At 56.8% G+C, this 17,411-nt stretch overlaps 1 protein-coding gene across 1 annotated transcript in view; it reads left to right on the top strand.

Annotated features, from left to right (window-relative positions):
* Positions 1–2,822, top strand: part of C4H10orf143 (chromosome 4 C10orf143 homolog) — a 42,184-nt gene extending 39,362 nt beyond the window's left edge. The window contains exon 4 of the mRNA XM_059398837.1: positions 2,267–2,822. The gene's annotated coding sequence lies outside the window, so the exon portion shown is untranslated. The remainder of the gene's footprint in view (positions 1–2,266) is intronic.
* The last annotated feature ends 14,589 nt before the right edge of the window (positions 2,823–17,411 follow it).

Below are 17,411 nucleotides of genomic sequence, written 5' to 3'. Positions count from 1 at the left end.
GAACTCTGCATGGACTGTAGTTCCTCACTGTGCCTACGACCTCTCACTGCCTCCTGACTTCTGTGTTTCTGATGGGAAGTCAGCTGTCTGCCTTCCGGAGGATCGTCGTAGGCCCAGAGGCTTCCCCTGCTCTGCCTCCGAGAGGATCTGTGCTTTGACACTCCCTGTGCCCTGTCCAGATGTGGACCCCTTTGGGCCTGAGGCCCCTTTAGTCCCAGTATTAGAAACAAATAAAAGCTGTCTTCAAAACCCATCTTTCAGGGCGCCTGGGTGGCTCAGTGGGTTAAGCCTCTGCTTTCGGCTCAGGTCATGATCTCGGGGTCCTGGGATTGAGCCCCGCGTCGGGCTCTCTGCTCAGCGGGGAGCCTGCTTCCTCCTCTCTCTCTGCCTGCCTCTCTGACTACTTGTGATCTCTGTCTATCAAGTGGATAAATGAAGTCTTAAAAAAAAAACAAACCATCTTTCTTTGGTGGAAAATTGTTGGAAGTGTATTTTATCAAGAGTGACATGTTCCCACGGTTTCTTACAAGATGACATTTCAGGCCTGCTCAGGCACCGGCATCGTCAGCGAGCGCAGGCCTACGGGCACGACTCTCCTCGCTCCTGTGGAGTCGGACACGCAGTCAGCGCCCAGACCCCGCTGTCACATGCGCCCCAGGGGGCTGGCGTGCACCACGGGCACTGCGAGGTCCGGGGACCGCATGCCTGACCACTCGGTCAGGGACAGATAGGCTCCGGTTTGTGGTGTCACTGTGGTTCTGCACTGCAAGATGGACGGTGACAGACTGGAAGACGCTGAGAAGAGTGACTAGAGTGACGCGGGAACCTGGCAAGTGCTGGGCGACGGGCGTTAAGGAGCAGTTTCTGCGGGTTCTTCTGTGCTTGAGGTCCTGGGGCTCAGTGTTGATGCTGACGTGGCTGTCTGTGTAACTGTTACCGTCTGGTCCGTTCTGCCTCCAGCAAGACCCCATTGCACAGGGAGGGTGGGGACGGGGGCTAGTTGGAGACGACTCAGTGAAGACCTTCTTGAAAAGAAAGTTTGGTTTCCGAGCGCTGCACTGGTGGTGCTGGTGGCGCTGTTGGCGGCAGTGGTGAAGACGGTGGTGGCCTTGTGCAGTCCCCTCCTGACCAGCCAGTCTTCCTGTGCTGGGAACACCGGCCTGCTGAGTAAATTCAGCTCCTGCCTTCACAATCTGGGTGCAGCCTGCATCCAGATCCCTGCCTGTGTGTGCTCTGAACGTGGCTTCCGTCGTCCCCGATGGCTTCTCTGGTTCTAGAACATTCTGACCTCTTGTTCTCATTGCCTGGGAGGCTCTCTCCCACCTTGTAGGATTCCAGTGTGTCTTTTTGGTCCACTCAAGATACCTCTCCTGTGTAAAGCCTTCCAGACCCGCCCCCTCAGGTAGAATCAGTGGCCTCCAAACCATCCCATTCCGAGCCACTGGGTGAGCCATGTCTGTGACACAGGAGCTCACGAGCCTGGGTCCCACCTCCCCGACTGTTCGCCAGTGCCAGGTCTCTCGGGCTGGGTGCCCATGGCTCAGAGCAGCACCTCCTTCTCGGAAGTGGACACGGTCATGGAGCAGGCTTTCCGGCCCCACCCACCCTTCCTGGCCTCCGCCAGCCCGGGGAGCCCACTGGCATCATGATGCGGTCTTACAGAGCAGGACCCCTGCCGGCTCCTGCCGCTGGGCCACGGATTCACGCTGCTCTCTGCTGGGATCGTGCCCAAGTGGGACAAAGGGTCCTAGATGCTGGGCAGGACCGGTCATTTCACAGGGGCTCAGTGCGGGGCCGCCTGTCTGCCCCGGGCCGTCGGGTCCTCCCGTTTCCTCCTGCGGGTGAAGGTGGGGGCGTCAGGCGAGGTGGGCAGGGGCCCTGGACTGTTCCGAACCTGGGGCGCGTCCAGAGCCTGGTACCCGCCACAGCGCCTTTGTGTTGGACCCCTACTCGATATATAGACAACATAATTTTTAAAAATTCTACTTTATGAATATATAAATTTTATTTTCACTCTTTTTCCCCTCATAGCACTATAGGGGAGAAGAAAAATAATGTTTATTGAGAACTTCCTATGTAACAAGCACTGTAGGAAGTGCTTTAAATATCTTCTTTATTATACATTATGTGTAGTCTGTAAACGTGTATTTACCTCGGAAATAAAACGTTCTTCCCAAGTGACGGCCTGTCATTTTAGGTGCAGTTCTGCGCGGGGGTGACAGCCGCGGTGAATCCGTTCCCACCGTGTGTTTTTGTATCATTGTAGGGACATCTTAACCACACCGAGAGCCAGTAGGAGTGCCAGCTGGAAGGTTCTGTCTGTGTGCCAACGAGGGTCGCCCTCAGCATGGACTGGGTGCCCACCCGTCCCACCGCAGCCCGCATGCCCTGGGCGGGAGGTCCCACCGCCTGCCGCGCGAGTCAGGAGGACCCTGTCGCCTCAGAGGAGTCTTCAGCCCGGCATCCCCGCCGCACCTTTCAGATGTCTGTCTCTTTCTTGACGAGGAAATCGTTTGCCTCGTTTAAAAGATTTAAAAAAAAAGTGTCAGTGTCAAATTTCCTGTGAGGTTTGAGGACCGTGTGGCCTCTGGAACGGTATCCGGATGTGGCCCTGCTTTCACACTTTCCCGTCGTTAGGTGGATGGATCCGGGGCTGCTCGGGTACTCTTTTGTAATTAAAAGTCTTATTTTTATATTTAAAATGCTCTATAATCTTACACTAAATTTCAGTGAATGCGGGTATCCAGTCTGTTCTGTGTAATTCCCCAAATGAAGTTATCAGACACAGAGCCTCTTTTATATTAAAATGGAAATTTCTCATTTCTCTTGGGTTTTCTGTGCATTGTCTGACTGTGGAGACTGGCGGCCTTCTCCCCGGGTCTGAAGGCTTCCTGAGATGTCCTGGTACCTACAGGCAAGGTCGCCCGGAGACCACTGGGTCATGGGACTGCTCCGAGGCCCTTTACCCTCCCAGAGCCCCCGCACGCCCTGTGCTGTCCTTGTGTCATCCCCAGGGCCATGTTCTCCGCCAGCGGCCACCCCCCTGCACTGGTGGTCTGAAGAGCCAGTCCACGCATGGCCACGGCTTGTGGTCGTGGAGGGGGTTCCCGTGGCACGGACGGGCCGGAGAAGACCCGTGTGCGGAGGAAGCCGGCGCAGTGCCAGCCGGCCGTGGGTCATCCGGAACCGCAGGGCACACTGCCGTGTTGCAGGAGGCAGAGGAGACTTTTCCGCCCCCAGCGTCTTGGGCGGTCTGTGGGCACTTGGCCGCGGGTCAGGGCACGGTCTGCTGAGCCAAGCCGGCCATCCCCGCCAGCACAGCCGAGGCCCCGAGCGGCGTGGCTGGGACTCGTGGCCCTGAATGGGTGCTGTGCGACAGCTGTCACGGGCCCCTCTCTTCAAAAGGAGACACGTCTTCGTTCTCCGAGAAACAGCGGGCGTTCTGGAGTTCTGAGGTTCACAGCGCTTCTTCTGGGGTGAGCTCGTGCCTCTGCCCTGGCCTCGCGGGGAGAGGGGGCGGCCACACCCAGACTCGGTCCCTGTGGTGAGGGCCGCAGCACACACGTCGCCCCGGCTACTTAGGGAATGAAAAGCTTTTCTGTAGCGAATAAGCCCCGTGCATCTTCCTCCCGCCTGGAAAGCCCCCGCGGAGAGCCGGGCACACGGGGTGCGGGGCTCACGTCCCCCGCGGCGGCGTGCTGCGTGAGCCGGCCACCAGCGTCTTGGAGCCTTGTCCCCCTCCCATCTGCACAAGGGGGGGACGGCGCACAGGCCTTGCGGGGAGCCTGAGACACAGGCGTGCACAGACGACCTCGGGGACCGCTCGGGGACTGCCACCGAGCTCCACCGTGCAGCCCCTCAAACCCCAAAGCAGACACTCCTCCGCAGAGCAAAAGGACACGGAAGTTCGAGCCGCAGCAGCAGGGACAAAGGTGGGGGTGAGGCCGGACCCGGCAGTTTCCTGACGAATCCCTCCGGTTCCCACCCGGACACCGTGTCCGCGAGTGCGTGTGACGGACGCACGGCCTCGGTGTCTCCGCGCGTCTCGTCCACTCAGGCCGGGTCACAGGCCAGACGGCCGTGGGGTCCCCATCTCAGGGCCCACCCCAGCCGGGCCTCCCCTGCCCCGGCCTGCGGCCTCCCCCTCGGCTCTGGGCCTGTCCCGCCCAGTCAGCCTCCTCAGGCGCTGCCCTTGGAGGCCACAAGGGAGAGCCGCGCGCAGGTGACGCCCGTCTGGCTGTGTTCAGGGTCAGGAGAGCAATGCTTGTTCCCTGGAGAAGAACGGGGGACGCGGAGCCGGAGAGGCAGGCGCCACGGGCACAGGGCGTGGCTGGGGGCCGGTGTGGACTGCCGAGCTGTGGCCGGGGCCGCTCGCTGCCGGGAAGCGTGGCCTAGGGCAGTGGGGGGGACCCCCTCCCAGAGCGCGCCGCCCACCGCTCTGTGGCGCCGACACCAGGTCTGCCGTCTTGTCAGAAGCGGTTGTTTATGAAGTCGGAAGGTAAGCGCGGGGATGTCTTTTCTGTCTTCCGTGGTGAGGGCCAGGCCAGGATGCCCGGCGTGGCCGACTCGAGGCCCGCGTGTCCTGCTGGGATTCGCTGGAAGAGTGCCCGGGGCAGCCACACGCCTCCCACGGCAGCCACCCCTCCCGGCCACGTGAGTCTGTCAGCACCGCGGGACCCGAGCACGTCGGCGAACAGGTCAGACCTCACACCCCACCCGTGAGGCCCACAGAAGGGCTCTTGCCTTAAAGTGCTTCATCTGTGTTCTCGTTTTTGAAAAAAGATTTGAGAAAGGGAGTGAGAGTGCGAGTGCGAGTGGCAGGCCAAAGCGGGGAGCCCAACGCGGGGCTCGATCCCAGGACCCCGGGCACACGACCCGAGCTGAAGGCAGATGCTCACCCGACTGAGCACCCCGGCGCCCGTCTGTGTTCCGTTGTCGGAAGAGAAGGGATAGAGCCGCCTCGTCAGCTGAGGAAGCGGACGAGCGGTTTGTCTGCGCAGGGCCAGCAGCTCGGTTTTCGGTTTGGCCTTGAGCCCGCCCTCCCGGACTGTTCGTGTGTCGTTTCACAAAGTGAGTTTCTGGTGGCTTCAAAACCCACAAATTCTAAAACTCTCGTTTCAGAAAACCCAAAAACGCGGTTAAGTGGTTAAGGAAGAGGCATTAACATCGTTCAAAATGTTTTGCCTCCTTTTAATATATAGTTCACTTACAAGTTTTTTTCTTAAACATTTAAAATTAGGGGCGCCTGGGTGGCTCAGTGGGTTAAGCCGCTGCCTTCGGCTCAGGTCATGATCTCAGGGTCCTGGGATGGAGCCCCGCATCGGGCTCTCTGCTTGACGGGGAGCCTGCTTCCTCCTCTCTCTCTGCCTGCCTCTCTGCCTGCTTGTGGTCTCCTGTCTGTCAAATAAATAAATAAAATCTTTAAAAAAAAAGTGGAGAAAATATTTGTAACAGAAAAACAGGCTTATTAGCCTTAATATATAAAGAAGTCTTAAAAATAATTAAGAAAAAGATAAAGGTCCCAAAAGAAAGATGGGCGAAGATGCAAGTTCATGAAAGATGCGCACACGGCCGGGGAATGTAGCAGAAACGCAAACACCGATGAACGGAACAAAGTCAGCAGCAAAGATCAGAGGCGCAAGAGCAAAACAGAACTTCTGCCAAAACACAAAAATCGAATCTGATCAAGTTTTCCAATCACTACCAATTCACAGGAAATGCAGAGGTCAGAGGCGTAGGTAAAACACAATAGAGACATGATTAGCAAAATCTTAACACAAACTCTACGAAGAAATTCGCTTTTTGAAAATACAGTCCAAGGGAGGGAAGTAAGGGATGCCCTCAATCTGTAGAGATAGAGCTCATCAGCCCGCCGGATATGCGGGCCTTACTTGGATCCTGATTCAGACAAGTCATAAAAAACAAAACAAAATCAATCACATATGACATTGATAAGACATGCAGAAATTTAACCAGAAACTACAGATTTCTTAGCAGAAGGAATTATTGTAAATGTTGTTTGAGGAGTAACAATCACATCCTGGTGGTGGCTTTTTAAACGTCTCTGGGAGGGTCCCATGGAAGTAATTCCAGGTGAACTGACATGACGTCTGGGACCTGCGTCCAGTGCACGGAGTGGGTGGGCGGCCAGAGCCGGCCACAGACTGGGCACTGCCGGAGATGAACGGCACTTGAAGGAGTCCCTTGAACTGTTTCTTCTGCCAGCTTCGGGTGTGTTCATCATGTCCCAAGTTTAGAAAAAGAAGCGAGTAGGCTCTACCTAGCATTGGTGAAGGGGGGAGGGGTGGGGGCTCTTGGAAGGAACTTTGAGAGGGCAGAAAACCAGACCAGACCCTCTGGCCCACCGATTCAACGTGTAGATGTTCTCTTATGAAAACAGTTGGAAAACTTTATGAAAAGGTGTAAGGATAGTTACCCAGCAATCGCTGTAACAGCGAGCAGATGAGTGAACAGTGAGCGAATGAAGGGCTGAGAAGAACCTACACATCCCAGAGGGACGAGACAGAGGCCCCGGGGCACTTCCGCTCAAGGGGACAATGTGCAGCCACTCAAGGAGAGGACCCCGTACACACTCACGGACAGGAAGACGCGCATGATGTCAACATCGAAGCACAGGTCTCTGGGAGTTTACTTTACGGGGAAAGTTTTACAGCGTCACGCATGCTACCATCAGGGTGGGACTGGGGAACTTCATGGTCGTTTTTCATTTTCATCGATGTATCTAGTTTTAAATTTTTTCTGTACTAAGTATGGATTTGAGGCCTAGTTCTAAATGTTGGTTTTTTGTTTGTTTGTTTGTTTGTTTTTGACAGACAGAGATCACAAGCAGGCAGAGAGGCAGGCAGAGAGGAGGAAGCAGGCTCCCCACAGAGCAGAGAGCCACTTTATGATTTTTCACTTTCTTCTCAGTGGTGCTTATGGTCCCCTGAGCCGCGCGTAGGGCTTTCCTGCCCTGTCTGTCAGCCTCTTCTTCTCTGGTTCTAGGTTGAGAATCACTCAGGAAAGGCCTTCCTTTCTCCCAAATTCTGTACCGCATATGAATTGATATGTAATTATGCATCTACAAATTTGCATGATTCTTATTTCATTCTTAACATCTAAAACCTGGCTCTGGCTAAACAATTTTGAGGGGCAAAGGGTGATACATCTAACTCGATTTCTTCCCAGATACTAGCAGTTACTCCAACCACATTTTCTCCACTGACTGTAAATTCCATTTCTACCCTGACATCTAAATGCACTTATGTGACGATGGTTACACAAATGCAAACTTAATCACATTTAGTTATGACCTTTAAAAAAAAGAGTAAAATTTTGAGAAAAGTGCTTTCTCTTCCATTCTTTGATCTGGCTTTCTCGTCTGGTGGCTGGAGCTCTGCGTGCGTGTGTGCATGTGCGTGTGTGTTCGTGAGTGTGCGTTCGTGTGTGTGCGTTCGTGTGTGTGCATGTGCATGCGTGTGTGTGCGCACGTGTGTGTGTGTGATGGGGATGCATGCATGCATGTAGCTTTTTCACTAAAACACAGCGCACACAGAAAGTGCGAAGCCAGGCCCAGGCGCGTACGTGTCCTCACGCGGGCGGCCGATTTCTGCGGCTCCCGCTGTCCGTCAGGGCGCTCCCGCTGTCCATCAGGGCGCTCCCGGCTCCCGGCTCCCGGCTCCCAGCTTTTTCGCTTTTTCATCCACATCCACCTCAGAATCACCTCATCGGGTCTCAGAAATAAAAGCCGCAGAAGACAGCAGTTGGATTGCGGCTGAATTTACTGATTAGTTGCAGGATGAGCAGATTTCCAGGACTGGGACCTACTGCCCAGAGACACGGGGTATTTTGCCACATAAACACGTTTTATGTATCTAGGGGCTTCCTTTTCTTTCTGCTTTTGGCTCTTGTTTCGCTAGTACAGGTCCTGTACTTGAAGCTCAGTCCTAGCTGTCTCTTTTCCGTTAGATGTTCTGATCATAACTGTTTTAGCAGATCGTTTCTCGGAATACTGCTGTTTGCAACGGAATAGTGCATTTCCCTCCCAAAATGTAGCGAGAAGGAAGCTACTCTGTACTTAGTGACACTGTAGGTCATGTGCTGGATGATCGTTTCGGCAATCTAAAACCCTTTGACGGAGTAATTATCCTCACTGTACTAATGAGGACAGAGCCTGTCCAAAGGGGGCTTCTCAGACCCCAGTGCCTGCCCGTGCAGACCATGCTCCTCAGGCCGCCCGTGGGTGGGGCCCAGGGCTGGGGGTCTTGTTAACCTTGTTAACATGCAGACACTTGGTCTGGGAGGGTCCCTGAAGTCGGCCTTTCAGTAAGCTCCCGTAGATGCCGCCCCCGTTCTGAGAATTGGCATCCCTGAGTCACTGAGGCAGGGAGAAAACAGGACCTTTGTGGCTGGCCCAGACCTTGTCACTCATTCTCCACGTCCCCTTCCTCCAGCCACGGGAAACCCCGGATAATCTGGGGACTCAGACAAGCACCCCCACCTTTGGTGCGATGGGCAGATAGACGGCCTGCGTTGGGGGTGAGGCTTCGACCCCGTGTTGGGGGGCACACGGCCCTGATGGGTCTCGATGAGCTCCACTCCTCCCGGCCGTGCTGGGCCGTCCTGCAGGGGTGGTTGGCGCTCCTGGGCCCCCACTGGAGTTAGGGGTGGGGGTGGGGGGCAGCTGGATGGCAGAGCGCTGGGCAGTGACCCAGGGACGACCAGACCGGCCATGTCGCAGGGGAAGGCCGCAGGCGGCAGCCGCGTGTGTGGGTCTGGGGCCTGTCTGTCCGTCACAGGACAAAATGTCTGTCCGACAAAATGAAGCAGGACAAAGCGGGCCCGTCTGGAGCGCTGAGCCTCATGGTACCTTTCTGCTAGGGGTCTTCCTCAGACGCCTGATATCGTTTCCTCTTAGACGCCCCCCGGACCCAGAGATTACGTAAAATAGAGTGACTGCCTGTCTCAAGACCTCAGCAGGAATGCCCTCTCGCAGAGCGCTGGACAGGGCTGGGCAGCATCTGTTCCCAAACCGAGCCCCTGCCGCCCCGTTTCCAGTCCCTGCCATGGACAGCTGGCTGGATGTCCCTTGGAGCCAGGGTGGTAAGTGGGTTGGGTTCACTGAACTGTTTCTTTTTTTTTTTTTTTTTTTTTTCAAAGATTTTATTTATTTATTTGTCAGAGAGAGCGAGCGAGAGCGAGCACAGGCAGACAGAGTGGAAGGCAGAGTCAGACGGAGAAGCAGGCTCCCTGCGGAGCAAGGAGCCCGATGTGGGACTCGATCCTGGGACTCTGGGATCATGACCTGAGCCGAAGGCAGCTGCTTAACCAACTGAGCCACCCAGGCGTCCCTCACTGAGCTGTTTCTGAGCAGCCAGGACACGGGGCACGTGGTGGCCGTGTGCACACTCCCTGGCTGGAGGTGGCAGGTGACTGGGTCCCTCGCTGACCGACGGGGGCAGAATGCAGAGTGTGGGTTTGCGCTTCCCGCCCCCCCCCCCCCGGACTCAGCTGCGGCTTCTGTCCGACCACCCTGCTCTCCACGGTATCTTGGGCCAACTATCTCACGGAGGCACGTCTGTGGGCTGCCTCAGGGGACACGCCTGTGGGGAATGCTCCCCACGGGGTCGCTGCGGCTGTGGAACCATGTCCGTGTGGTTCCCTGGGTGCCCTCCCATCCTGCTGGGGACAGAGGTCCCACCTGCAGCCTCCCGGTGGGCAGGAGACTCTGGGAGCGTTGGAGGCACGGGGAGCAGCACTCGGAATGGGTTGCTTGGGTCACTCAAGGCTCATTGTGCATTTATAAACACACGGTGACTTTTTAGCCGAAATTCAGGACACACAAGGTTGGTGAGTGACATCTAAATTCATTTATGTGACAATAGTTACACAAATACAAACTTAGATCACATTTAGTTATGATCTTTAAAAGAAAGAGTCCATTACGGGAAAAGACGGAACCATCAACCACAAATGTATATTTCGGTGAAAGTGATCTCTCTGGTCAGTCTTCGGGGGAGACCCCCTTAGTCATGGTTCAGCACAGCCAGCTCGGTGATGATCTACATCTCTTAGTTTTTAAACATTCTTTACAAGCCTCCTAATAATTCATTTGAATTAGCAAAAGAAATCTCACCTAAGTGAGATTTTCCAGTCCCTGAAAGCTGCCGATTGTGAAAAACGACCCGTGGCTGTTAGCGGTCTCCTTCCGACACGAGTCTGTCCTGACCTCGGCCCCTTTGCAAACCGAGTTCTCAGCTTCATGCTGTCGAGGGAAGGACAGGAGCTCCTGACTTACCTTCGGAGTTCTCCTCCTGTCCGACGGTCGGGGTGCCGGCCTTTCCAGACAGCCTGCAGGAAGCCTTTCCACTTTGCCGGGCCTTTCTCTGCTGGGCAGAAGCCGCGTGGGGTCACGTTTGCTCCCGTCGCCGGTGCGCGTGGCATCCTGCCCCTGCCACGTGACGTCATTGCCGGAGTCAGTGTCAGGATGCTTTTCCCATATTCTCCTCCGCAAGTTTGCATTTCAGACCTTACGTTTGGGATTTTGGTCCATGTGCCACGCGTTTTTGTGTGTGGTGTAAGCGAGGGCTGCAGTTTCATTCTTCCGATCCTGGGCTCCTGTCCCCCCAACACCATTTGTTGAAGACACTTCCCTGCTGTGTGTTCTCTGTGCTGCCGGTGAAGGCCCCTTGACCGTGATGTGTTTGTTCCTGGCTCTCTGTTCTGCCCCACAGGTCTACATGCCTGTGTGCATGCCAGGGCATACTTTTTTTGGTGACTGTGGCTTTGTAATATATTCGGAAGTCGGTGGGGGAGTGCCTTCAGCAGACACATGAGAAGACGCCCTAGATTGCTCACCACCAGGGAAATGCAAACCCAAAGCACGATGAGATCTCACTTCATAGCTAGGGGGTGGCCGCTCGTAAGAACCGAAAGACACTGAGTGCTGGCGAGGCCCTGGGGCCACAGGAGCCCTCGTGTGCTGCTGGTGGGCACACAAACTAGTACAGCTGCTATGGAAAACGGTACAGAGGTTTCTCAAAAAGTTAAAAATTGAGCTGCCGTATGATCCGGCAGCTCCACTCCTGGGTATGTGCCCGAAGGAGCTGAAGTCAGATCTCGAAGTGCGGTTGGCTCTCCCACACTCATCACAGCACGACTCGCAGGAGCCAGACTTGGAAACAGTCCGAGTGTCCGACCACACATTCGTGGGTGAGAAAGGAGCACACACACCCGATGGAGTACGATTCAGCCTAAAAAGGAGGAGATCCAGCATTACCCGACGACAGGGAAGAGCCTGGAAGACGTTTTGCTGAGTGACGTGTGCCAATCACTGAAGGACGAATGCTGCGTCGTTCCGCGTCGACAGGAGGCTCGGAGAAGCAAAGGACAAGCGGGCGCAGGCGCGGAGGACCTGCGGCTCAGCGGGAACAGCTCCAGCTGTGAGACCGTTACGCTGGGGAGCTCGGCTGTGAAGGCAGAAACCACAGCCCATAGTACGAATTGTGCACTTGGACATCGGAGACGCTAGAGCTCATGTTAAGCATTCTTATCACAACAACAACCAAAAAAAACCCCAAACCCAAACCCAAACCCCGCGTGTCGCTACAGCAGCACTCTGGAGGGAGGGTTCTGCTCGCGCTCGGTCTTTCCCTTTGGGTCCAGACATGGCTGCTCCCAGAGGGTCCTCTGTTCCGTGGTCACTGCTGGAGGGTTTTCTCACACTCCCCATGGTCAGCAGCTTCTTCCTGAGGTTAGGGATGCACCCCGACAACAGAGCAGGGGGCACTTCTCACAGAGACCCTTTATCTCCGCAGACCGTTCCCCTTACAGCATGGTCTCGCTGACGTCCAGATAAGTGATGGATGCGCTCAAGACCTGTGCTCCCAGAGTTCAGGCTGCAGAGATGCCCACGCCAGCGGCCACCCCGCCCAGACTGCAGATTCCCACAGCTGATCACCTACGTCCCACAGCGAAGTCCCTACACGAGGGGAAACGCTCCCACCAGGCCCCTGCGGGCTCCAGGTCTCATTCTGGGAAACACCTCCCTGGACATAGAGGCTAGACCTGGAAGTTCTGACCCAGTGTTCCGCAAAACCCCAAGAACAGCAGTTGTGGCCTCCACAGACTCCATAAGTCCCACAGCAGCTGAGCGGTATCGACAAGCTGTCTTACTCTGTGCCCGTCCGAGAACCTTTGGGTCGTAACAAAAAATGACATTTTGGCACAATTTATATAAATCACGAGATTGTTCGATGTGGAATTTGGAAGGTGAGAAATGTTTATTGCACAAGCGATCTCCACCAACACCCGAACGGCATTTTAAGCAGACATGCTTGGGAAACGTTCTAAGGACATGTGTTCTTTCCTCAAAGTCAATGCAAGATTTCCAAACGCTCGTCTGATACTTAATTTATCTAGGACACTGTTGGGCTCCTCTGACAGTGTCCTGGTCTAAACTCCTACGTCAGCCCTGTATTCTCGTAAGAATGCTTGTAACATGGGAATAGGCGGGGGTATCTGGGATGATGCCGGCCTGATGGGACCGTGCAGACCCGAGGCCAGGCCTGGGGCTCGGGTTCCTGGTGGCTTCCTCTGGGGTGTGGTCGCCTTGGGCTGCCTGACCTGGGGATGCCCAGAAGGTCCGGGGGCTGTGGCTGGTACTCTTGCCTCCCACCGGGGCTCAGAGCCACCGACTGGCCTGTGTGGGGTCCACGGGCCCCTGCTCCCTCAGCTGCAGGTGCTCGGACCGCTCCGAGGGGGATCGGCCCCTGCTTGATCAGACGTCTCCTGAAGCTGCCTTGCCCCTGCTTTTCCCATCCTGCTCCTTCCTCTTAAGGGGCCCATCCACGCTTCCTGGCACAGGTGCTCCTCCTTTGGGCTCCCTCCCAGCGGATCTGGCCAGAGTTCAGGGCAGAGCACATTTTGCAGGGTGGGAAGGATGCTGGCGGCCAGGCAAAGAGAGGGTGGGCTGCAGGGACCAGCCCTGGTGACTGCAGGAACATCTGCTGCTGCTGTCACTAACTAGTTTAAAAGTCTAACACAAATATGACCCAGGACTCACATTTAATTCTGGGGAGAGCATGCATGTGTGTGAGAGCATGCATCTGTATTTTTCTTTTGTCTTTTTGTATTTAAGATGTTCCCTCAGAAACTAACGTGGAATAAGGAGCACGTTGGCTTCGTAGCACAGCCCAGGGTCTGCGGGGACAGCCGCGCCTGGCTCTGTCCATGCGCGTCCTGGGTGCTTTGAGCAGAGCAGCTTGGGGAGTCCCCACATGGTCCCCCGAGACAGGAAGGGTCATCTGCTCTGGAGACTGGGAGGGCAGGTGCCTGGCTGAGGCCACGGGGCAGGTCGGTGCTGGAAGCAGGGATGGCCCCAGCTGAGGGGCTCCGAAGCCCCCGGCGGTGCCCGCGCGGTTCTGCTTGCCTCATGCTCTCTATGCCGAGAACAATCTCTCAGAATGATTTTTAAAATGAAACCTGGATGCTAACTCCTGTTTCTTTGGTGGCTTTTTGGAACTTAATTCCGATGTCCCCTGTGTTATTTGAGATGGACGATGTCATGTGTGGATTTTCAAGTGTCTTTAAAGCATGTTATAAAGCTTTCCTAGGATTGCATTTTTCTTTTCTGTAGTTTGACTTCATTCTGTGGGTGAAGACTTCAGTGTTTCAAGGATGATGACAAGGTCACCGTGCCGTTGTCCTGTATCCAGTCACACCGACTCAGCCGTCAGCCTGTGACGGCCCCGGCCCCGTCTACACAGGGCCTCTTCCTCAACACCCTGCATGAGGGGCTGGTAGCTCCGTTCCCCACCGGGGCACTAAGGCAGGTGCCATCATCCATTCTGGAGATGAGGAAGTGGGTCGTAAAACCCAGGGGCGAAGCCGAGCAAGGGTTGTCCCGGGCTTGCATGGGACGCAGAGAGGATTGTCGCGGGGAGGGGCCCGGAGCTGGGCAGAGCTCCCTCGCACCCAGACGGGTTTGGGGCACATCCACAGGGTCAGCTTGAACTGATTTTATTGACCTTTGAGAGCCTCCGGAGCTCCAGCCACCACGAGGCCTGCCGTGTGCTTGGCCAGCTGGGCTCTGTGAGGCGGGTGCGTGTGCCAAGGGGCTGGGGGGCCACTGAGGTCCCCTTCCTGCTCCTGGGCCCTATGCCCACAGCTCCCGAGGGTCCATCTTTCCCAGCTCCGAGTCCACCACCCGCCGCCTGGTCCTGCACTGCGCCCTGAGCTGTGTCCCTGGTGTCTGGGTGACCCTCTCCTGGGTGACAGCCCAGCGGGCCAAGGAAGAAAGAACACTTGCTGTGAGATCAGAACTCACTTCACCCCTAATCTGACCACGTCAGCCCCTGTCTGAGTGCTGCTGTGCTTGCCTCTTCCTCAGCGCTGCTCCTGAGCCAAGTCCTCAAAGTTGAAAAACTCAGATTCAGCCCGGCCGGGGGAATGCTGTCCCCAGAACTGGAAGGGGCACGTCCCTCATGTGGCCCAAGAAGGACTTGTCACTCTGGCTGCAAAAGACCCAAACAACCAGGGTCGGCTGCTAAGTCAGGAGCTGTCTTTGGGGCGGCCGAGAGGCCCCACTGGCTAGTGCCTGACTCTTGGTTTCAGTTCGGGTCACGATCTTGGGGTTGTGAGATTGGACCCTGCATGGGGCCCCTCTTGGAGTCTGCCTGAGAGGCTCTCTCTCCCTCCGCCCCTCCCCAGACCGCGTGCGCACCCTCTCTCTCTCTCAACGGATATTGAGATAAATCAGTGGATGCATAAATACATAACAAATGGAGGGATAAATCTTTTAAAAAAAGAAAAAAAAAACGAAAGAAAAGAAAGGAAAAAAAAAAGAAACTCTTTGGTTTTTGGTTGGAGTGTAAGCCTGGGTCCTTCTGCAGGTTCCCTGCCCTGAGCCGCTTCCAGAAGCTGGGGAAAAGCAGGTCCCCAGGCAGGGTCCCTGACCCCGACAGGGAGAGATGTGGACCTGCCTGCTGTGTCGCACACCAAGTGCGGGGTCACTGCCGGCCTGGAGGGGGGCGCACGTGCGGATGAAGCAAGCAGCAAAGACAGCGCCGGCGTGGGGGAAAGGGAGCTCCCACCCTCTGGACCTCCTGCCGCTGGGGCCACTGGCTGGCGGGGCTAGGGAGGGGGCACGGCCATTCCAGCCCTTACCTAGCCCCACTGTCCTACAAATCGTGTTGCACCGGAGGGGAGCCGGTGGGACCAGAAAGCCAGCCACCGGCCTTGAGCACGGATTCCTCTGGCTTCTAAGGCAACCACAAGGACGGGTGATACCTGATGGCTGGGAACAAAGAAGCATACTTGTTCTTTGTTTGTTTTTCTTGCTCTATTTCCCTCGAGCTAAATCAGAAAAAATACTTCCGGGGGATTTTTACATAAGTGACACTGACGGGAGGTGGGGAACATCCCTGACTTGTGGCACCAGAGGCCAAGGCCATGGTGTTGTAATATAAAAGCATGACGGCATGGGTCCAGGAGCGAGGCTGAGGTGGGCCCTGGGTCCGCGGTCTCAGCTGATGTAGGGACAGGAGTTAGAGAAAGTGCGCGTCTCTCGCTCCCTCTACCTTTCCCCCAGCTTCACGGGGGTCTGCTGGCTTTGCCGTGGGGTTGCTCCGTGAGGGGAGATCATGTCCTTGAGGAAGACCATAGGTTGCGGAGCTGTGGGCCCTGCTGGGGCACGAAGGCCGTCTCTGGAAGGGCCGGGCTGCTGGAGACCCCGGGTTTCCCCCAGGCCTGGCTGCTCCCTGCCACGCACCCAGGCCCTTCGAGCCTTGACAGGCCCTCAGAAATCCTGAGCTGACACGGGAGGCGTGAGAGCGGCCTGCCTCTGCCCCATGTGCGGTAGTGACAACGGTGGCAGACCGCAGTGGTGAGCCCTTGGGCGCGGGCAGGAACCCCCGGCACACCGCTGCGGCGGCTCCTGATCCTCAGGACGACACCACGGCCCCCTCCCCGCCTTGTCCCCCAGAGAAGCCGTGGGTGCACGCACTGGCTTCTGGGGCCCACCCGGATCTCAGCGGGTGGCTGGGCAGGTGGCGGCGTCCCGTGGCGACAAGCCAGCGGCCGTCCTCTGTCAGGCACCCGGGTCAGGACGCGCAGCCCTGTCCTTGCGGTCGGGAGGCCGTGGTGCCTGTTGTTCCGAGGGCAGAGCACGCACGCACCGAGCGCTGACTCGCACGGCCCACCTGCCCCGCCCCTGCAGAGCTAAGGGGACCCCCCCGCCCTGGGAGAGGGAACCGCCTCTCCGGGAGACCTCAGGCCACACGCGGTGCCACTCGGGGCCGTAGTTTCAAGCCCACGAGAAGGGCGGGAGCAGGAGGGGCTGCGTGGGGCCCGGCACCTCCGGAAACGCGCCCGGCCCCAGGCAGGCAGGGGCGGCGGGCCGCGGGCTCTGTGGCTCACGTGGGCACGGCGGCTTTACGGATTTAAGAAGAGCGTGGCCGGCTTCCGTCTGAAGGATGTCCCCGGAGAGACCACCACCATTTGATCTATTTTTGATTAAAATGTAAAAATTAAAAATTAAATCAGATGATAGTGGAACTCCTTGGGGAAAACACACTTCGGTTATGAATGTTCCCTACAGGAACCATGAGACTCTCTCAGCAGCGTTGTCTCGGCCGTGGGTGGTCGTTTTACGACACACGTAATTAAAGTGAACCGCAGTGAGAACCAGCAAATGCCTCCCCCGTGTGTGGACCGCGGGCCGGTGCTTCTAGAGCGGGCCCTGGCTGGGGAGGCACCTGGCAGAGGGGACACAAGGGGCTGCTGGCAGAGACGGGACCTCTGAGTGCCCAGCCGGGCCCTTCACCTGCCGGTACCCGGGGTCGCCCCACCGCACCCCCATTGGCCACGGAGCGCACCTGCTCCTCCTGCCTGGGAGGCCGGCGCTCGCTTCGCGTCCTGTCTCCCAAGTCCGCGCAGATGGATTTCCTGGGAAAGCTTTGTGGATCTGGTCTGCTTCTCCGTGTCAGGTGGCTTGGTCGGTTCTGCCTCGGAACACGGGGAAGCACCTTCGAGGGGTAGAGGGTGGCCGCCTCGAATTCAGATCCCCGACCCCGCAGCTGACGGACACGTGCCCCGCTGGCGTGACGGGATGTGACTCTGAGTCACGACTTCGTCTCCATTGGCGGGGGTTGTGACTGGACATGCCGAGGCTGCCTAATGGTGATTTTGGGTCTGCACTCATTTTCTGAGACCTCTGCCTCCGACGAAAATGCCACAGAACAACAGCGTTTCTGGACGAAAGGTCTTAGCCTGGCACCAGCAACGCTGTGCTGCGGTTTCTAGGCAGAGAGACGTGCGAGGGTGCCAGACCCAGACGTGGCTGTGGAAACACCGCTGCAGTGTGGGAGACGGTGCCGACCACGTCTCGGAGCCCACTCAGGTGGGACCCATAC

Source organism: Mustela nigripes, chromosome 4 (genome assembly GCF_022355385.1).
Source record: "Mustela nigripes isolate SB6536 chromosome 4, MUSNIG.SB6536, whole genome shotgun sequence".
NCBI lineage: Eukaryota > Metazoa > Chordata > Mammalia > Carnivora > Mustelidae > Mustela > Mustela nigripes.
Note: the sequence above shows the minus strand (reverse complement) of the source record. Positions and strands in the feature narration are given on the sequence as shown.